Source organism: Xyrauchen texanus, chromosome 6 (assembly GCF_025860055.1).
Source record: "Xyrauchen texanus isolate HMW12.3.18 chromosome 6, RBS_HiC_50CHRs, whole genome shotgun sequence".
NCBI lineage: Eukaryota > Metazoa > Chordata > Actinopteri > Cypriniformes > Catostomidae > Xyrauchen > Xyrauchen texanus.
The window spans coordinates 45,681,638-45,700,162 of NC_068281.1; the positions used below are offsets into that span (position 1 = coordinate 45,681,638).

General features: G+C 41.3%; 2 protein-coding genes across 3 annotated transcripts in view; both read right to left on the minus strand.

The window, feature by feature from the left end:
• Positions 1 to 18,525, minus strand: part of LOC127644886 (zinc finger protein OZF-like) — a 385,071-nt gene that overhangs the window by 247,808 nt on the left and 118,738 nt on the right. The gene's annotated exons all lie outside the window — the stretch shown is intronic.
• Positions 1 to 18,525, minus strand: part of LOC127644888 (zinc finger protein OZF-like) — a 143,564-nt gene that overhangs the window by 84,396 nt on the left and 40,643 nt on the right. The gene's annotated exons all lie outside the window — the stretch shown is intronic.

Consider the following 18,525-nt stretch of genomic DNA (forward strand, 5'->3'; position numbering starts at 1 on the left):
CGCTTTGTCACCAATCATGTTTGTGATATTCATGGACAGGATATTGTGGCGTAGTCAGGGTGGGGAAGGTGTGTGGTTCGGTGGGCTGGGGATCTCATCACTGCTTTTTGCAGATGATGTTGTCTTCATGTCATCATTGGTCCGTGACCTTCAGCTCTCACTGGATCGCTTGGCAGTCGAGTGTGAAGCGGCTGGGATGAAGATTAGCACCTCTAAATCTGAGGCCATGGTTCTCAGCAGGAAACCGATGGAGTGCGTACTCCAGGTAGGGAAGGAGGTATTGCCCCAAGTGAAGGAGTTCAAATACCTCGGGGTCTTGTTCACGAGTGAGGGGACAATGGAGCGGGAGGTTGGCCGGAGAATCGGGGGCAGTATTGCACTCGCTCTATCGCACCGTTGTCACGAAAAGAGAGCTGAGCCGGAAGGCAAAGCTCTCAATATACTGGTCAATTTTTGTTCCTACACTCACCTATGGTCATGAAGGCTGGGTCATGACCGAAAGAACTCGGTCGCGAGTACAAGCGGCCGAAATGGGCTTCCTCAGAAGGGTGGTGGGCTTCTCCCTTAGAGATAGGGTGAGGAGCTCAGTCATCCGTGAGGAGCACGGAGTAGAGCCGCTGCTCCTTTGTGTCGAAAGGAGTCAGTTGAGGTAGTTTGGGCATCTGGTAAGGATGCCCCCTGGCCGCCTCCCTAGGGAGGTGTTTCAGGCACGTCCAGCTGGGAGGAGGCCTCGGGGAAGACCCAGGATTAGGTGGAGAGATTACATCTCCACACTGGCCTGGGAACGCCTCGGGGTCCCCCAGTCAGAGCTGGTTAATGTGGCTCAGGATAGGGAAGTTTGGGGCCCCCTGCTGGAGCAGCAGCCCCCGCGACAAGACTTCGGATAAGCGGTTGAAGATGGATGGATGGATGGAAAAATAACAAGATTATTTGTCTTAGATTATCCACCATTGAAATCGTAATACAACATCTAGCTGTATCAGCTCACAATTTCTACTGTAGGAATTAGCTTTAATAAGTGAATTATGATTAATTCACTTATTGGAGTGATATTATTCTTATGGCTTATTGAAAATATCACATGTATTTATGTACGCTTAGAAGCTAAATATTTCAGAAACAGGGATGAGATTATTTATCAAAATATACCACAGTCAAGTCTGTATTTAATGTATCCTGGTTGCATTTCCTTTTATGTTGCATAGTTTTGTTCATGGTTTTCCAGTACAAGGACATGCATCAAGTGACATTATTTTTGGTGTTGATATCAACGTTTGACTTTCAGCACACAACTGAATAACACAGGCTGCAAGAGTTAGATTGACATACAGGCGCGAAGGGACTTCAGCATTTCTAAATTGCACAAATAAAAAATACATATACATATTTGTCTCTGACTTGCTTTTGCTCGCATGTCAATGATGCCGAGATCTTATTTTATATTTAATTTAATCACTGAGAAGGTTTACCTGCAAAATTAGTAGCACCAAACATCACAAGCAGCCTCAAGAATGGACACAGAGTGGCCATAATACACTTTTCCTTGAACAGAATATTGCACTACAGATCGCTAAGTTTTTCAAAGGGGAAAGTGAGAGACAGAAAATGTGCACTCGCATGGTTACCAGATTGCACAAAATAAGTATAACATTAGGCTGAATATTTCCAATTTGCACAAGTATAAATCTCAAACTGGGGGTGTTGTGTCTCTTATCTGGCAACCCTGAGAATGGTAAACGCTTGTGGAGACGCGTTAGGTCCCAATGTTAGTTAACTGAAATATCCAATGAAAAATAATCGCTTTTACCATAAATGAGTCGCGGGCCACATTAAACCATGTGGAGGGCCTGATCCAGCCCACGGGCTGTAAATTGCCCATATCTGCTTTAGTTGTTTGGGAGATTATCATTAAATCTGCCTTGGCAGTCCTAAATAGTTGATCACTTGGGCGGCCGCTGAAATATTTTCAATGGCATTGTTCTTTCCCTGCTGTCCGAATATACCAGTTGAGAAACACTTCTTTAATTCACACACACACTCATGTCAGTCCCCCTCGCCTCGCTCTCTGACATGTTCTCCGCTGCATTTGTGTGTGTGTGTGTGTGGCGCAAGTTAAAGAGTCTGACAGGCAGACAAGGAAGAAAGGAGATGTGTACGCGCATGTGAGATCCTCCGTCTGGTTGCATTTTTTCTCAATACCGTAGATAAGCAAATGTGCATGGTATGATAACCATCAATTTTCAAACTGTGGTATACCGTGAAACCGATGTACCACTGCAACCCTAGCCTGTAGTAAAACTGTAAAAAGATGGACCAATGAAGCAGAGCTGGGACTACAAGCCTGCTTTGACTGCACTGATTGAAGTGTTTTTGAGGCTGCACACACCAATATGTTCGAGCTCACAGAAATACTGTGACATCATATATCAGTTTCTGTGAGGATACATGGATTCCTACTAGGACTTATTTAATATTCAACAATGACAAACCATGGTTTACAGCAGAGCTCAGGCAGCTTCGTCAGGCCAAAGAGGATGCTTACAGAGGTGGGATAAAGTCTTGTATAATCAGGCCAGGAACACACTGAATAAGGAATTCAGAGTGGCTAAAAGAAGCTACGCTGAAATGCTGAAAAATATTTTTCAGCTAACAACCCTGCATCAGTAAGGAGTGGTCTAAAACAATTTACTAACTACATGACTTACCCCCAACACTGTAGGGGACCAAAAACGGTCTGATGACTTGTTTTCTAATATATAGATTTGAAAGGCCCAATCTCACAACCCACACCCGCTCAGACCTTAATTGCACACAAACACCAACACCTCCTGCAACCCCCCCTCCTGCTACTCAACCTGCACTTCAGATCTGTGAAGAGGTGTAACTTGTCTTCCAAAAACAAAAGACAAGGAAAGCACAGGGCCTAGATGGCGTTTCACCAGCGTATCTTAGATCCTTTGCTAACCAGCTGGCCCCCATCTTCACACAGATCTTCAATAGATCACTGGAGCAGTGTGAAGTCCCATGCTGCTTCAAATGATCAATCATCATTCCTGTCCCAAAGAAACCAAAAATCACTGGACTTGATGACTACAGACCGGTCGCTCTGATGTCTGTGGTCATGAAATCATTTGAGAGACTGGTGTTTACCCACCTGAAGGACATCACTGGACCCTTTTTAGATCCCCTTCAATTTGATTATCGAGAAAACAGTTTGTGGAGGATGCAGTCAATATGGAATTGCATCATATCCCGCAACATCTGGACAGACCAGGGACATATGCAAGGATCCTTTTTGTGGACTTCAGTTCAGCTTTCAACACCATCATCCCAGCTATAATCCAGACTAAAATACACCATACCAACTCTCTGTTCCTGCGTCTATCTATCAGTGGATTACCAGCAGATGGACAGGCAGCAGATTGTGAGACAGGGGAAATTCACTTCCAGAACCTGTACAAACAGCACTACTCTTCTCCCTGTACACAAATGACTGCATCACCAATGTTATGGCAAAAACAATAATTAAACAAATATGCATAACAAGATAAGAGACATCAAGATCCAAATTATATTTTAAAAGATAGTTTATTCTTTTAAAAGAGGTTTGTTCACAAAAGTATCGCGACAGCTACCTCGCAATAGGAACAAGACCCAACTCACACAGAAAACACATGGCCTATTTATACCCCCGTCCTCAAAGTCCCTTCTTCCGTAATTTTCCACTGATCCCACTAAAACCGGATTTTAACTGGTCTTAGAAATATCAATGGCTCTTCTAAGCCCCCCCGGGTTTTACGATGCTTACATCTGTGAGGTAATAAAAGGCCATATAAACACCATCTCGTCCTGAAGACAGTGGTCCTTTGTTGAGCTTCACTGAGTTTCACACCCGTGAAACTCAACAAAAAGTCTTTCCCGCACTCATATTGAGGAGTTCAAAAGGCCTTTTCCTTGACCATCTGTCTCTGTTTCTGCCAGGTGAAAAAGAAATAAAATACTATAGAGAAACATGATTGAATCGAAAGAAAATCCACATAATGTCTTAAAGAAAGTAAAATATAAATTTTCCACAACAATCCCTCCTGTTTATCATTCTCTGATAAACGATTTTGTTTCATAATCATTAGTTTTGACTAAAAATAAAATAAAATATAACAAAATAAGAATAAAACATTACTCAACATCAAACCCATAAATGGTTACAATCATTTCAAGTCTTTACATCACAGTTACACTCTTCATGTCTGATTTTTGTATACCTGATCACTCTACTTGAACATTGTTACCACCTTTCCTGGCTGAGATTCAGATCATCAGTCATCTCAGACATAATTTGAAGAATCACTCTCGTCACTCTCATAATCATCACATTTGTGTGTCTCATCTATTGGATAAACGGTCAGTTTTACTGCTTGTATGGATGTCCCAGCCCTGACCAATCTCTGTACTGAGTTGGAAATACATCTCATAATGCATGGCAAGCAGAACAGAATCAGAATTCCTAACACTGCAACTGGCAAAACAGTTTAAATTACCCAGTACATCCATCCTCCCCACAAAGACATAATCCACCCGGCCCATTGGTTGTCAGTCCTTTCAGGTTCTTGTACGGCCTCTCTCATGTGTTCAATTATGTTGGTTATATTATCACTGTAATCAGGAATGTTAAAACAACAAGACACCCCCAGCATTTTACAGACTCCGCCCCTTTCTGCCATAAGTGTATCAAGAACTAAACGGTTCTGAATGACTGCGTCCCTCAGTTGCCTCATTTCATCACTTATCAATGTCAAAGTTAAAATGAATGCAGTCTTACAAAGTTCACACATTTCTGGCAGTCTGAATGTGTACCACGGTCTCGAACGATCCATCTTGTCTAGTGATTGCAGCTCTTTGCAATGATCAATGTCTCTGGTTGTAGCTGCACAAATAGCTTTATTCTGCACACCGGCCTTATCACTCCTCCTGAGTGACCTTGCTCTTTCACCTGGTGTTTGGGCTCGATCTTGGAACTTGTTGTTGAATTTGTTGTTGTTGTTGCTGAGGCTCCTCCTCCTGTTGCCCTTCCAATTAGGGTGGAACTCTCCTGCAGTGGTTGGCGTGCACCCACGTAGCTCTCTCTCCGACCTTCACCGCCGTGTGTGTTGTCAGCAAGACTTGGTACGGTCCTCGCCAACGTTTTGCCCTCCAGTTCTTCCTTCTCAGGTCACGAATTACCACGTAATCCCCCGGCCTGATCTTATGCAGGAACGTCTCAGCAACTCTTCCCTGGCCAGCTTTGACCTGCACAGACATGTTGGATAACAGACACGACATTTCTTTGCAGTAATTCAACATCTCATTCTCACACACATCCGTTGATGGAAGCCTGCGTTTTCCCCCCTCTATTCCAATGAATCGTGGTTTACCAAAGAGAATTTCGAATGGGCTCAAATTTGTTTTTACTCTCTTTCTCATGTACATTAACACAGTTGGGAGTGCTTTTACCCAAGAGAGTCCGGTTTCCTCACAACACTTGGCCAGTTTGTACTCGAACGGCCCTTCTAGGGCTGGCTGGGATACCAGCTGTGTTTTAACGCCTCGTGCCACATTGTGTGTATTACAAATAACACATCTTTTGCAAAAATTCTCAGCGAATATTGTGAAGCCCTTGGTAAACCACAATTCTTTCATTTGTGCAATCATTCCCCCTATTGACACATGATCTAAACCATGTGTCAATTTAGCATAATGTTGAAAGAAATGTTTGGGTAAACAGGGCGTTCCATCAACTGATGTCCACACTCCATCTACAAGGCTGCAGCCTGACGCCTTCCAGGTGTTTTTTCTCAGCTCCTGTGGAAAAAGACTGCATGCTCTGTAAACAAGGAGAAATGTAGAAGTTAATGTCAACTTGTGCGCAAGTGGTGTTTTTACTAGTATCTTTAGTCTGATCCGCTGCCGCTGCTTTTGCAGCCATATCAGCTCTGCCTTTTCCGCACTTACAAATCGCAATTTTGTCTGGCAACAGAATGGCCTCAAGGAGGTCCGATACTAGAGACGCGTTTAGTATCGGACGCCCATCTGATTTCAAAAACTTTCTGTGCTTCCACAAAGCACCAAAGTCATGTCTGACTGTGTAAATCGTCACACATCAGTTTAAATGCTTCAGTCAGCACGACCAGTTCAGCTGCCTGCGCAGAATAATGTGATGGTAATTTGCCAGACATCAAAGTTTCAAATTCAGTCGTTACTGCATAACCAACTTTATTCTGTCCAGTTTGTTGATTTGTTTTTTTTTTTTTTAGGGAAAATTGGTGTGCGTACTGGTGAATCATTGCATGGCATAATTATTCCCTCCTTCAACAGAGAATCAAATACTGGCATTATGCCCTGCAATACCTCACGTTTGAGGGGATATTGCGCCTGACACGGTTTGTAATCAGATTTTGGGGTGACTACAACCGGCTCGCATCCCTTTATCAAACCCACATCGTACTTGTGTTTTGCCCACAATTTTGAAGGTATTTCTGCCAGACAAATATCAATTTCTGACGCAGAAATATCCCCCACCCCCTGTTTTGTCACATCATTGTTCACAATAGCAGTTACAGTTCTCAAAACCCACACATTAAAATCACAGTTTGATTTAAATGCTCCAACACTTTTGCTCTGAGCTATGTCTGTATAAATTTTAACCCAGTCTGTAGCCTGCAAACATTCATTCACAAAAAGCCCCAATTCTGCCCACTGCTTATTCGTGCTCTTAGATATGGATAAATGAGGAACACTGTGTTCTGCCATTAAATAACACTGCAATTGTTTTTCATTCAAACACACACATTTTCTGTCCAGAAAATCTTGTCAAATTTCTCACTTTCATTTTTCACTCCACTAAACCAAGTTTCTTCATAGTGTGAATCACGCTCGTTTACGACAAGTGACGTACGATGCATTCTATCAGGCGTCATAAACTCTGTGTTGACTGGTGTTATTCGATCTTTAGCCAATTTCAAAATCATCTCTGCCCAATCAACATCATTTATCTGCCATTCGTAAGCCCACTTTGGCTCAAATTTATAACATATATAATATATAATTAATAACATATATAATTTATAACATATATAAATCTCTGGCCATTAGAGGCGCGGGACAGTTGGCCGACCAGAGAAACTCGTGTTTCAGAGTTCGATCTCCCTCTGTCTCACACTCTAAGGGCTTGGTAAATTGTTCAGAGATCATATGGCCCGAAGCCGAAGTGCTTTCATACACTTTTCCTGTAATTTTCGGCACACATGGCAAGTCACATGGTCGTAAAGTGCTAATTGAAGCTCCTGAATCGACCTGAAAGTTAATTATTACTCCCTCGACTATCATTGGGTATTTTGGCATTTGAGAAAACCCTGTGCTTTTGTACATGTTCAAACATTCATCGGAAACACTGCTCAAGATTTCATCATTCACAACATTGCTCAAAACACACAAAGATTTGCAAGCAGATTCTTCATTGCAGATAGCAGAGAGTAAATCAGTGTATGTGTTTGTGCGTGTGTTGTGTTTGCGTGTTAGTAATAAATGGTCACTTCCCTGTCTTGTGGTCAGCCACTGATCTCCCCGAACCAGACCCTCTCCTTTCTGCTCTCGTTTCAATCCGACTTCAGATTCGGGCACGCACTGCTCCAATGCCCGTCTCTCTTGCACACTCTGCATACGGTACAGTCTCTGACCGTATGGTCATTTGTAGCGCACACATAGCACCGCCATTTCTTTCCTCTCGCCTTTTGTTGAGTTTCAGGCTTGTTTGTTTCACATTGCACAACTGCCATTGTGAGTGGTTTTCGGTCTTTCTTTTCCTGCAGTTGATCTTCGGCATGCATAGCGTGCATCAGGGCTGAAGTTAAGCGCCCGTTCTTCCACTCTATGTAACTTGCCTTCGTTCCTCTTGAAAGTTCTGGTCTCAGTTCTTTTAGAAAATAACTTAGCAGAAGGCTTTTCCACGTACTTGGTTGATTCCCTCTGTACTTCTCCCTTTCTTCTTCGCTGCCCATGGCAGCGGGCACTGAGGATTTTGCCGCCACCTGTTGTACTGGCGGTGAAGGTGCTCGTGGGAATTCTTGCGCTTGTGCATCTCGTGCTGCTACTTGTGCTGGTCTTCGGATCGGAGAGCAGTCGAGATCGTGGTAGAGTTTCAGGGCTTTCAGCTCTGCCACGGGGTAGTGATGTTTATATGCCGGCGGCGCCGAGACAATCTCGGTTACATTTTGGAAAACACAAACACACAGTTTATTAGTAGCATGATGCTCTGGTGGAGCCGTTTTTTTTATACACACATCCTCATTCATTCCTTTGCTTAATTCATTCATCATTTGCTTTCGTTCTCTTCTGTCGGCTTCTGCAGCAACTCTGCTGCTTTTCACTGCTTTTGTTTACTGACTTTTTTACAACATTCAGTCTTATATTGCTCAGTGTTCCTCCTTCAGGAAAATCATGATATTTGATCAACTTTTCTATATCCAGCATGCATTTATGTCCGTAATTCTTTTTCATTTGACCGAAAACTGGTGTGTAAAAATTATCTAGTTTAGGCCTACTGTTAGATGACCCCATATTGGCTGATATCTATCTCTCCTGGATTTTCCCTTCGACGCTGTCTAATAATCTGTCAAACGTCTTCAACAGATCCGATTTTGTCACCTCAAATCGGCAAGGGTAGCAAATATGCTCTGTGTGGCTCTTCCGTCCACCTTTTTACGAGCTAGTTTTTCGGCATAAAATTGACCGACTTCCTCAGGTTACAATTCACCCCTCGAAAAACCTTCTCTGCCCGTACCAAAGAGATAGTTCCAGCCACTATAGTTCACTCACAGTCATATCAAATTACACCACCCAAAATAAAATAATTTTACTGTCTCTTACCGAGATGCTTTTACTGCCACCGGGTTCTTTCTGATCTCAGTCGAGTCACTCCTGGCTCTGAAAGCAGTTTGGCTCTTCTCTCTCAATTTTCGAGGTAAGACCAGAAGCCTGGTGCTGCTGGGATGATCAGTCGTCAAATCTGCTGTCTTCAGGACCAGAAGAAACTGCTGTGAGATCCCAACTTCTGACACCAATTGTTGTGGCAAAAACAATAATTAAACAAATATGCATAACAAGATAAGAGACATCAAGATCCAAATTATATATTTTTTTTTTCTCAGTTATTTTTATTACCATTTTCCAACAGTTTTTTACAAATCACTTACATATATACAATTTGTGTATGTATGAATGTAAACACAAAAAAAAAAAAAAAAAAAAAAAAGGAAAACCCTGCACACACTTGAAGTATTAAATAAAAATATATCAAATCAAGCCTTAGGAGAGCTGTCCAAATTTACTTATTATAATAATTAATAAAAGGCTGCCAAATTGAGTAAAATGTTTGTTCTTTCTTCCTTAAAGAATATTTAATCTTTTCCAATTGTAAATATTGCATTACGTCTCTAAGAAGGTTTTGATGAGTAGGAGGAATTTTATTTTTCCAGTTTAGTAAAACTAGACGTCTGGCTAGCAACATCACAAAACACAATATATTAATTTGTGAGCTGTTCAAATGTATATCTGTGGGTACAACACCAAATAGTGACATTACTGGATCTGCTGGGAGTCTAACCTTAAAAATTGCTGACAAAGTCTCAATTATTTTAGACCAATAGAGGGTGATGTGGGGACAGTTCCAGAATGTATGTGCCAATGAAGCAGGGGCATAGCCACAATGTTCACAAGAGGCGTCCACTCCCGGAAACATCCTGGACAGTCTTTGTTTGGAAAGGTGCAATCGGTGCAGGATTTTAAACTGCAGTAGACCGTGCCTGATACAAACTGAAGAGGAGTGGACTCGTTCTTGAGCTTCGATCCATTGGTCGTCTGTGATGTTTATTCCTAAGTCTTCCCTCCAAGCATCTTTTATATGATCAAGTGTAGTTGCACAATCTATCTGTGAAAGGTAATTATATATTCTAGAAACAGATCCTTTTTTGATTGTGTTGCTCATTAATACATTGTTCATAGGACCTACTTCAGGCTGATTGGGAAAAGAGGGAAATGTTACTTTAGTAAAGTTGCGTATTTGCAAGTATTTAAAAAAGTCTTTGTTATCAATATTAAATGTATGTATTAATTGTTCAAATGTTGGAAATATTTTGTCAATGAAGAGGTCTATAATTGTGTGCACTCCTTTAAGGTCCCATTGTTGAAATGTTTGACCCGAAAACAGCTTATGTGCTTGATTACCAGTTATTGGTGTAAGGACTGAACATTGATTCCACTGAAAATGTCGTCTGATCTGAGACCAGATTTTTAGTGAGTGAGACACAACCGGATTCTGAGCCTTAAATTTAGAAAGATCAGAGGTATAATGTATCAATGATCTCAATGTATTAGGAGAAAAAGCTTGATTTTCCATCTGTTCCCAATCAGGTTTGAGAGATCCATTCCAAAATGACATACATCGAATATTACAGGCCCAATAATAGAGCCGGAAACTGGGTAATCCCATTCCTCCTATGGGTTTGGGTCTTTGTAAAAGGATTTTTAATTCTTGGTGTCTTTTTATTCCAAATAAAGGATCCAACTAAAGAATCTATTTTGGTAAAAAATTTCTTATTAATCAAAATTGGAACACACTGAAATAAAAAGGAATATTTCGGTAAAACATTCATCCTGATAATATTAATTCGGCCAGCGAGAGAGATCGGGAGATTAGACCACCTCTCGATCTGTTGCTCCGTTTGTTTATATAGGTTCACAAAGTTTTTGCTGAAGAGGCCAGATATTTCCCGCGTGATATTTATTCCGAGATATTTAAAACAGTCTGAAACAGCGAAGGGAAAAGGGGTGAGTGTATGTACTTGATCTTTTGCCTTAGAGCTGATCGGAAACAATATGCTTTTTGACAGGTTAATTTTATATCCTGATACTTTACCGAAGTCCGATAGCATGGTCATAATTTTTGGTAGAGACCGAGATGGATCTGAAATGTATAGAAGCAGATCGTCCGCATATAAGGACACTTTATGTTCCTTATCTCCTCTTACAATCCCCTTATAGTCCCCTGTGGAGCGCAGCAAAACAGCAAGAGGTTCTATGGCCAGCGCGAACAACAAGGGGGATAAAGGGCAGCCTTGTCGTGTTGAACGGTGAAGAGGAAAAGGGCAAGAGTCCATATTATTTGTGTGAACATATGCTTTAGGTTGAGCATAAAGCAGCTGAATAAAAGAAATGTAGTAGGGGCCAAAACCAAACCTTGACAGGGCCGAGAAGAGAAAATCCCACTTGACCCTGTCGAAGGCCTTCTCAGCATCTAGTGAGACCAATATTTCGGATATTTCTTTATTTGGATTTTGAGTGTAGATAATGTTGAACAGTCGCCTTATGTTAAAAAATAACTGCCTGTCTTTAACAAATCCAGTTTGGTCTGGTGACACAACAGTTGGAAGGACCTTTTCCAAACGCATGGCTAAGATCTTTGCTAAAATTTTGTTGTCTACATTCAAAAGGCTTATAGGTCTATATGAGCCTGGTTCTAGAGGTTCTTTGCCAGATTTATGAATTAAACAAATGCATGCATCATATAACGTTGGAGGCAGAGAACCTGTAGTCAATGCTTCATTATAGACACTTAAAAGAAGTGTTGAGATTTGATCTATAAAAGCCTTGTAAAATTCAACACTGTAACCATCAGGGCCAGGGCACTTAGAGTTTTGCATACATTGTATAGCTTGTTTTATTTCTGAGTTTGAAATAGGTTGTTCTAATAATTTTTTGTTTTCTAGATTTATAGTGGGTATCTGAAGGTTATCAAAAAATTGTTCTATTAAGTTTGAATCTTTTTTGGATTCTGAAGAGTACAATTTAGAATAGAAATTCTTGAATGTGTCATTTATTATTTTGGGATTGGTTGTTGTCTGACCAGAATCTGTTCGTATCTTTGTAATTAACCTTGACGCAGTTTCTTCTTTAATTTGCTGGGCTAATAGTTTACCTGTTTTTTCCCCATATTCATAATTTTTGTGTCTCAATTGTGTCAAGAATTTAGTCGTTTCTGCTGTGTATAGTAAATTGAGTTCAGTCTGCAATGACTGCTTTCTTTTATAAAGGTCTGGTGTGGGGGAATTAGCATAAACTCTGTCAATTTCCTTAAGTTCTTGGGTCATTCTCAACTCCTTTCCCCTTCGCTGTTTATTTTTCATGCTATTCAAGCAAATAATCTGGCCCCTTATGTATGCTTTAAATGTTTCCCACAAGGTGGATCTTTTGATCTCTGGATCATCATTTTTATGTAAAAATATATCAATTTGTTTTTGCAGTTCTTCTATTATTCTATCATCCGATAAAAGAGCATTGTTAAACCGCCATTTTTTGGTTGTCGGGTCATGTCCCGCCTCTATGTGGAATGATACTGGACTATGGTCCGACAACACAATTGCTTCATAATCACAGTGTTTGATGTTTGTTAAATATGCATAATCAATTAAGAAGAAATCTATTCTAGAAAACAAATGATGAACCGGAGAGAAATAAGAATATTTCCTTGTGTTGGGAGATAGAACTCTAAATGGATCAAATAATTTATAGGTATTCATGAGTGTATGAATGGCTTTAGCAGATTTTGATATGTTGGATGGTTTTTGTGATGACCTATCAATTGTTGGGTCTAACACCAGATTAAAATCTGCTCCAATAATCAATTTATGAGAGTCCATATTAGGTAATGCTGTAAAGAAAGAGATAATAAAAGCCTCATCATCCACATTGGGGGCGTATACACTAGCTAGAGTAACTGGTTTATTGTATAATTTTCCTGTAACAATAACATATCGTCCTCGAGAATCAGATATTATTTTTGATGCTAAGAAGGGAATTGTCTTTCTAATAATTATAGCTGCACCTCTGTTTTTTACTGAGAAATTAGAATGAAATACCTGTCCAATCCATTTAGTTCGTAACCGTTTATGATCCTGATCTCTCAAGTGTGTCTCTTGCAAAAACCCGATATCCATCTCTAATTTTTTAAGGTGGGTCAATACATTTCCACGTTTAATAGGTCCACTGAGTCCTTTACAATTCCAGGAAATAATTTTGACCAAGTTTTTGTCACTAGATGAGTCTAAAATATTGTTTTTAGCCATAACTGTTTAGTTGGAAAAATAAAAATTTACTCAGTTTAGGTTTTTTGGAACGGTCTCCAGTAAAAATCAAAGTTATATTAAATTGTAGTGCAGGTAAAAACACAGAACAAATCAAAACCCCTGAATCTAACAAACCCTGCTCCCTCCCTGAACTAGCAGCTCTGTCAGAACTACAGAGGAACCGCATATTCCCAAAAGAAAGGTTGTTTATACTGAAGGGTGAGGGTTGAAATCCCTTGTCTCTTCAGATATATCAATACATATATATATCCTTTTATATCAATATCTATCTATATTCTGTTGCTTAACTTCTTTAATAAAACGATGAATTAACTATATGCATGATCACATAATCAATTCTATTTTCTTATGCATAACTGAAATATACTTTGAATCATATGTGTGTTGGAATGTTAACTAGTGTCTTTTAAGGAACATTCCAGAGTCTCTCTCTCTGTCCTGCCCGTAGTCTGAAGGTCCTTTGGGGATAAGCTTAGCTGTGATGAGAGGGGGCAGGGAGAATGTTAAACATATGTTCTGTGTTTGATCATTACTTTTCTATGATTAAGTATATGGTTTAAAGTCCTATGTAAGAATACCTGAATAGTAGAAGTGTGATTTTCTCGTATTATTTCTTTAGGGAAGAAATGTATGTTATTTCAACCCTCTCCTCTGCCCGAGGAGTAAATATTTTATCTCTCTGTTTTGGTTCAAATGGCCTGATAATGTGTGCTCTGGCTGACTTGTGCCCAGAGAAGAACTGTCCTTCGTCAGTGTTTTGTGTGTGTGTTTGACCTTCTACCTAGGTTTTGCACCCAGGGATGCACACCAGGCCGACTCGAAGACGTCCCGCGACCATCTGCGAGGTCACTTCAGACGTAAATCTCGGGCACGGACGACAAGTGCGCTGATTAATGTTGATAGGCCATTTAACTATCTATATGTTGTGACTTTATGTTCTTTTAGCCAATCAGGAGTAAAATAATGGAATGTACGTCCTTGCAAATGGTATAATTGATGTAAGATTTTGTGTAAGGTACGAGTTAGCTTTCGATCTCCTCGTGAGACTTTGCCGCTGGCTCTACCAGTTTCACTGCAAACTATACTTCAGTAAATTTTGATTCTTTAATTGAATTTCTCGACTCCTGGCTTTCTTTCTCTATATCTGGTCCGGATCATAACTGTTATACACCTAACAGTTTGGTGGAGGATTCGGCGGGCAATCACTCCGTGGTGACATTTCTGGCAAATCAGCAAACAAGGTAGGAAGCTTTTATTAATTGTTAGGGCTGTCTGACTGGAAGAGATTTTGAAGGGGAACGGGAGAGCTTCACTGCGACGAGGCGAGTGAAGAGTAATTTAATTATACTATGGAGAGTATAAGAAGTCGCTGAGAGAGCTGTTAGTGCTCTGTGAGGGGGCCCAGGTGGGCATGGGTGTAGCACCACCCCGGCAGAGTGCGTCCCTGGACGGGAGGTCCAGTGGCACCGTAAACCTGCTCAATCTCTTCCACCTCAGATAGGGGTACCCCGAGCTTAGTGAATCAGGCAGTTAGGGATTCAGATATTAGTTATAAAATAAAAGAAAATACAATAGGGATTGTTTTGCCAGGGATGCATCAGGAGCGGTCCCAAGTAAATAAATAAATTGTGACCCGAATTGGTATGGATCAGTATATGTGACCAGGATGTTTGCGAAGAATACTTTGTGGTGAAATTGGTAGAAATCCAGTATTGTTGCTGCTATAGTTAATTTATCCGCATAAAATATTTGCTGCTAAAATCTTTTCGGTAGTGATCTTCAACTGTGACCAAGAAAAATGTCTGATAAAGGGAATTTTCTGAGTAGTTCTGACCAAAACGAGGAGGGCACACGCTGTAAACAGCTCTGCTCTGATGAGCTCAAATCAAAGAAATGTGCACAACTCATTAAGAAAATGGTCAGTCAGGGGTTTGATTCTGATTGGAAAGTCATGCAGCAGATTGACTGGCTGCAGAACAAAAAAGACGCTGATAGGGCCAAATATCTATCCGTGTTTGCCTATTCATGGATTTGTAAACTGGGTGGTATACCGTTAAACCATGAAAAGGCAATTCCAAATGTGATGGACGGAGGGTCTAGTTCGATTGCCCAGCGTGATAGAGTGGCAAAAATTATTGGGCAGGAAGTTGGCTGTGATCTGTGTAGTTTGAGTAAGGGTTTCGAGGCTGTTTGTGAAAAAGCAGAAAAATGCTGTGAAAAATTAGACTGTGAAATGTGATAAGATTTCCTGGGAAAATGTATGTGTGTGCTCTCAGCTTGCCTGACAGAAAAACAAATGCAGTTCTATTTTGATAGCAGGGAACACTGAGACACTTTATCAGTGATCAAGGCCAAAGAGCGTTCAGTCTCAGTCACCATTCACTTTCATTGGAAAAAAAAAAACACAATGAAAATGAATGTGGTCTGCTGTGAGCAGATTTGGGCCCCTTTGTGAGAGAATGCATTAAAGCAACAGATTGGGCTAAATAAGTGCAGGCTTGAAACACAGCAAAAGTATAGGAGCATTTATGAAGATGAATGTGGTCTGAGGTGATCAGTCTCTAGCAATCTTCTTAACATTTAATTTTGTATTCCAGCTAGCCGATGATGAGTGTGAAGGATGCCTTATTTTGATTGACACGGGCGCGACTGTATCAATTACAGATCTCGATCTTGAGATCACTTCTGAAACTTTGTATATAGAAGGTCTAAATGGCACAAATGTATATCATAAATCTGTTCCTATCCCTCTAACCATTTCTAACTCTGAAAAAGTATATTGGACTGAATTTTGGGTAGGGAGAAATACTGTAGGGACTCTAATCGGTGTTGACATTCTGAAAGAACTCGAAGCTGATGTTTTGCTTTCTCAAGATAAGCTAGTGCTTGGCTGCAATGAAACAATTCGCTTATCTCAGTGTGGCCCCCACCATGAGCAGAGATGTGCAGTGGCTGAACCTGCTATTCTAGCTGAGACTCGCTCTGAGTGGAAGTTTATAATTTCCAAATTTCCTGATGTATGGGCAAAAGATAAATATGATTGTGGTTTAGCACAGATTCAGCCACTGAGCATCCCAGGTCCTTTGCATGAAGCCAGAAGACAATATCCTTTGAAAAATGATGCTCGAGAGGGGGCTGACACTGTTGTAGATGAATTATGCAAACGGGGGATTGTAATTCCCTGTGCCTCTCCCACTAACTCTCCCATGTGGCCTGTCAAAAATCCAGATGGGAGCTGGCGTTTGACCATTGATTACACTTCTCTGAATGCACTGTCTGAGAAAATGCACCCTCTGGTGGCCAACCCCGCAACTATCCGACACGAGATAGGATCTGAACATTGTCTTTTTACTGCTTTAGACATTTCTAACGGTTTTTGGACTTGTCCCCTAGCCAAGCAGGACCAAGGCAGATTTGCTTTCACCAGCAGGGGTCGCCAATGGACATGGAGTCGTTTGCCACAAGGTTTCTGCAACTCACCCACACTGTTTCATCAGGTCCTTCATCGATCCGGTAAGAAAACAACTTGAATATGACGGATCTGTTGTCCTACAATATGTGGATGACATTTTAATTGCTAGTCCAACCAAGTTCAAACATTTGACTGCTGTACAGACTGTTTTGAATGCCCTCCAAAACGGGGGATTCAAAGTGAACTTGAAGAAAGCACAGCTAGCACTGCCTGAAGTGACTTATTTGGGGCAAATTGTGGGTGTGCACGGCAGACGCATCACTCCTGAACGAGTTAAAGCTATCATTGAACTTCCAAAACCAAACATGGTTACTGGTCTAAGGCAAGTAATGGGTCTTTTGAATTATTGCCGCCAGTATGTTTCTGAATACACTGAACTTTCTAAACCACTCACAGAGGCGCTGAAAGGAGGAAAACCTGGATCGGAGTTGATCGACTGGACTGAAGAGATGGAGGAGGTGTTTGTGAGTATCAAAGAAACTCTTGCTTCCTCCCCAGCATTACGTCATGCCGATGCCAGCAGGCCGTTCCATCTATGGACATGGGTGGGAACTCGATCCTATTCAGCGGCCCTGGGTCAAAGGGTTCCAGGAAGAAACTCCTATGGGATGGTAGGATATTATTCTGCTCCTATTCCTGTTTCAATGGCAGGACAGCATCCGTGCCTGTTGATATGCGACTGTGCAGAGTGGGCTGTAAAGATTACCGAGGACATTGTGACTCATCAGAAGGTGATACTGCATACTAGACACCAGATTCTGAAACTGTTAACAAACACTCGTTTAGGCTCTATCTCTAATCAAAGACGAGCTAAATGGGAGGCCACTCTCTTGAGTAAAAATGTGGATATAAATATTGACATTGAAACTGCTATCAACCCTGCCTCCTTACTTCCAGAAGAAGGAACTGTGCACAACTGTGCCCGACTGATCGAGACGGACAGCCAGAGCCCTCTTCAATCCGAACCACTTTCTGATGCCATGAAGTTGTTCGTGGATGATCCAGCTTTCATGAACAGGGAAAACGCTTCACTGGCTGGGCTGTTGTAAATGAACATGGTGAAACTGTTGACTGTGGTTCTCTTTCAGGAGGAGGGGCTCAAGTGGCCGAGCTGGTCGCATTGACACGAACATTGCAGTATGGCCAGGGGAAACGAGTCAATGTTTACACTGACAGCCGTTATGCATATGGTGCTGTTCATGACTTCGGCCCTGTGTGGAGACGCAGAAGATTTCTAACCACTGCCGGTCTGCCGATCTCTCATCAACAGCAGGTAAAAGAACTTATGAATGCCTGTGATCTTCCTGCAACGGGAGCAGTTATCAAAGTCACTGGACATGCAACGGACAAATCTCCTGAGGCCGCAGGAAACCGAGCTGCTGACACAGCTGCCAGAGAGGCTGCAACATGAACTGAGACTGAGTGTTATGGCTCTTGCTCCTCAGGAGAGTGAGACCCCCAGAGACATTTTTAAACTCTATGATGAGGATGACCCTGAAGAGATAGAACAATGGACAAAATTAGGAGCTCAGAAAAATGCAGAAGGACTGTGGAAATTTAATGAGCGTTTTGTTTGTCCTGTTTCTGCTAGAACTGAACTAATGTCTTTGTATCATGGTTTGGCACATGCAGGTCCTGAAAAACTACATGCAATGATTTCCAAAACCTGGTGGTGGCCCCGACTGAGGGCGTTTTGCAATGATTTTTGTAAGAGATGTCTAGTATGCCTTAAGGTTAATTCTCCTTCTAAGCTGAAAATTCCCTTAGGACATGCCCCTCGACCTCAAGGGCCGTGGACACACCTCCAAATAGATTTCATAGGTCCACTGCCCCCTAGTGGAGGTTTTACATACATTCTAATGATTGTTGATCTGTTTT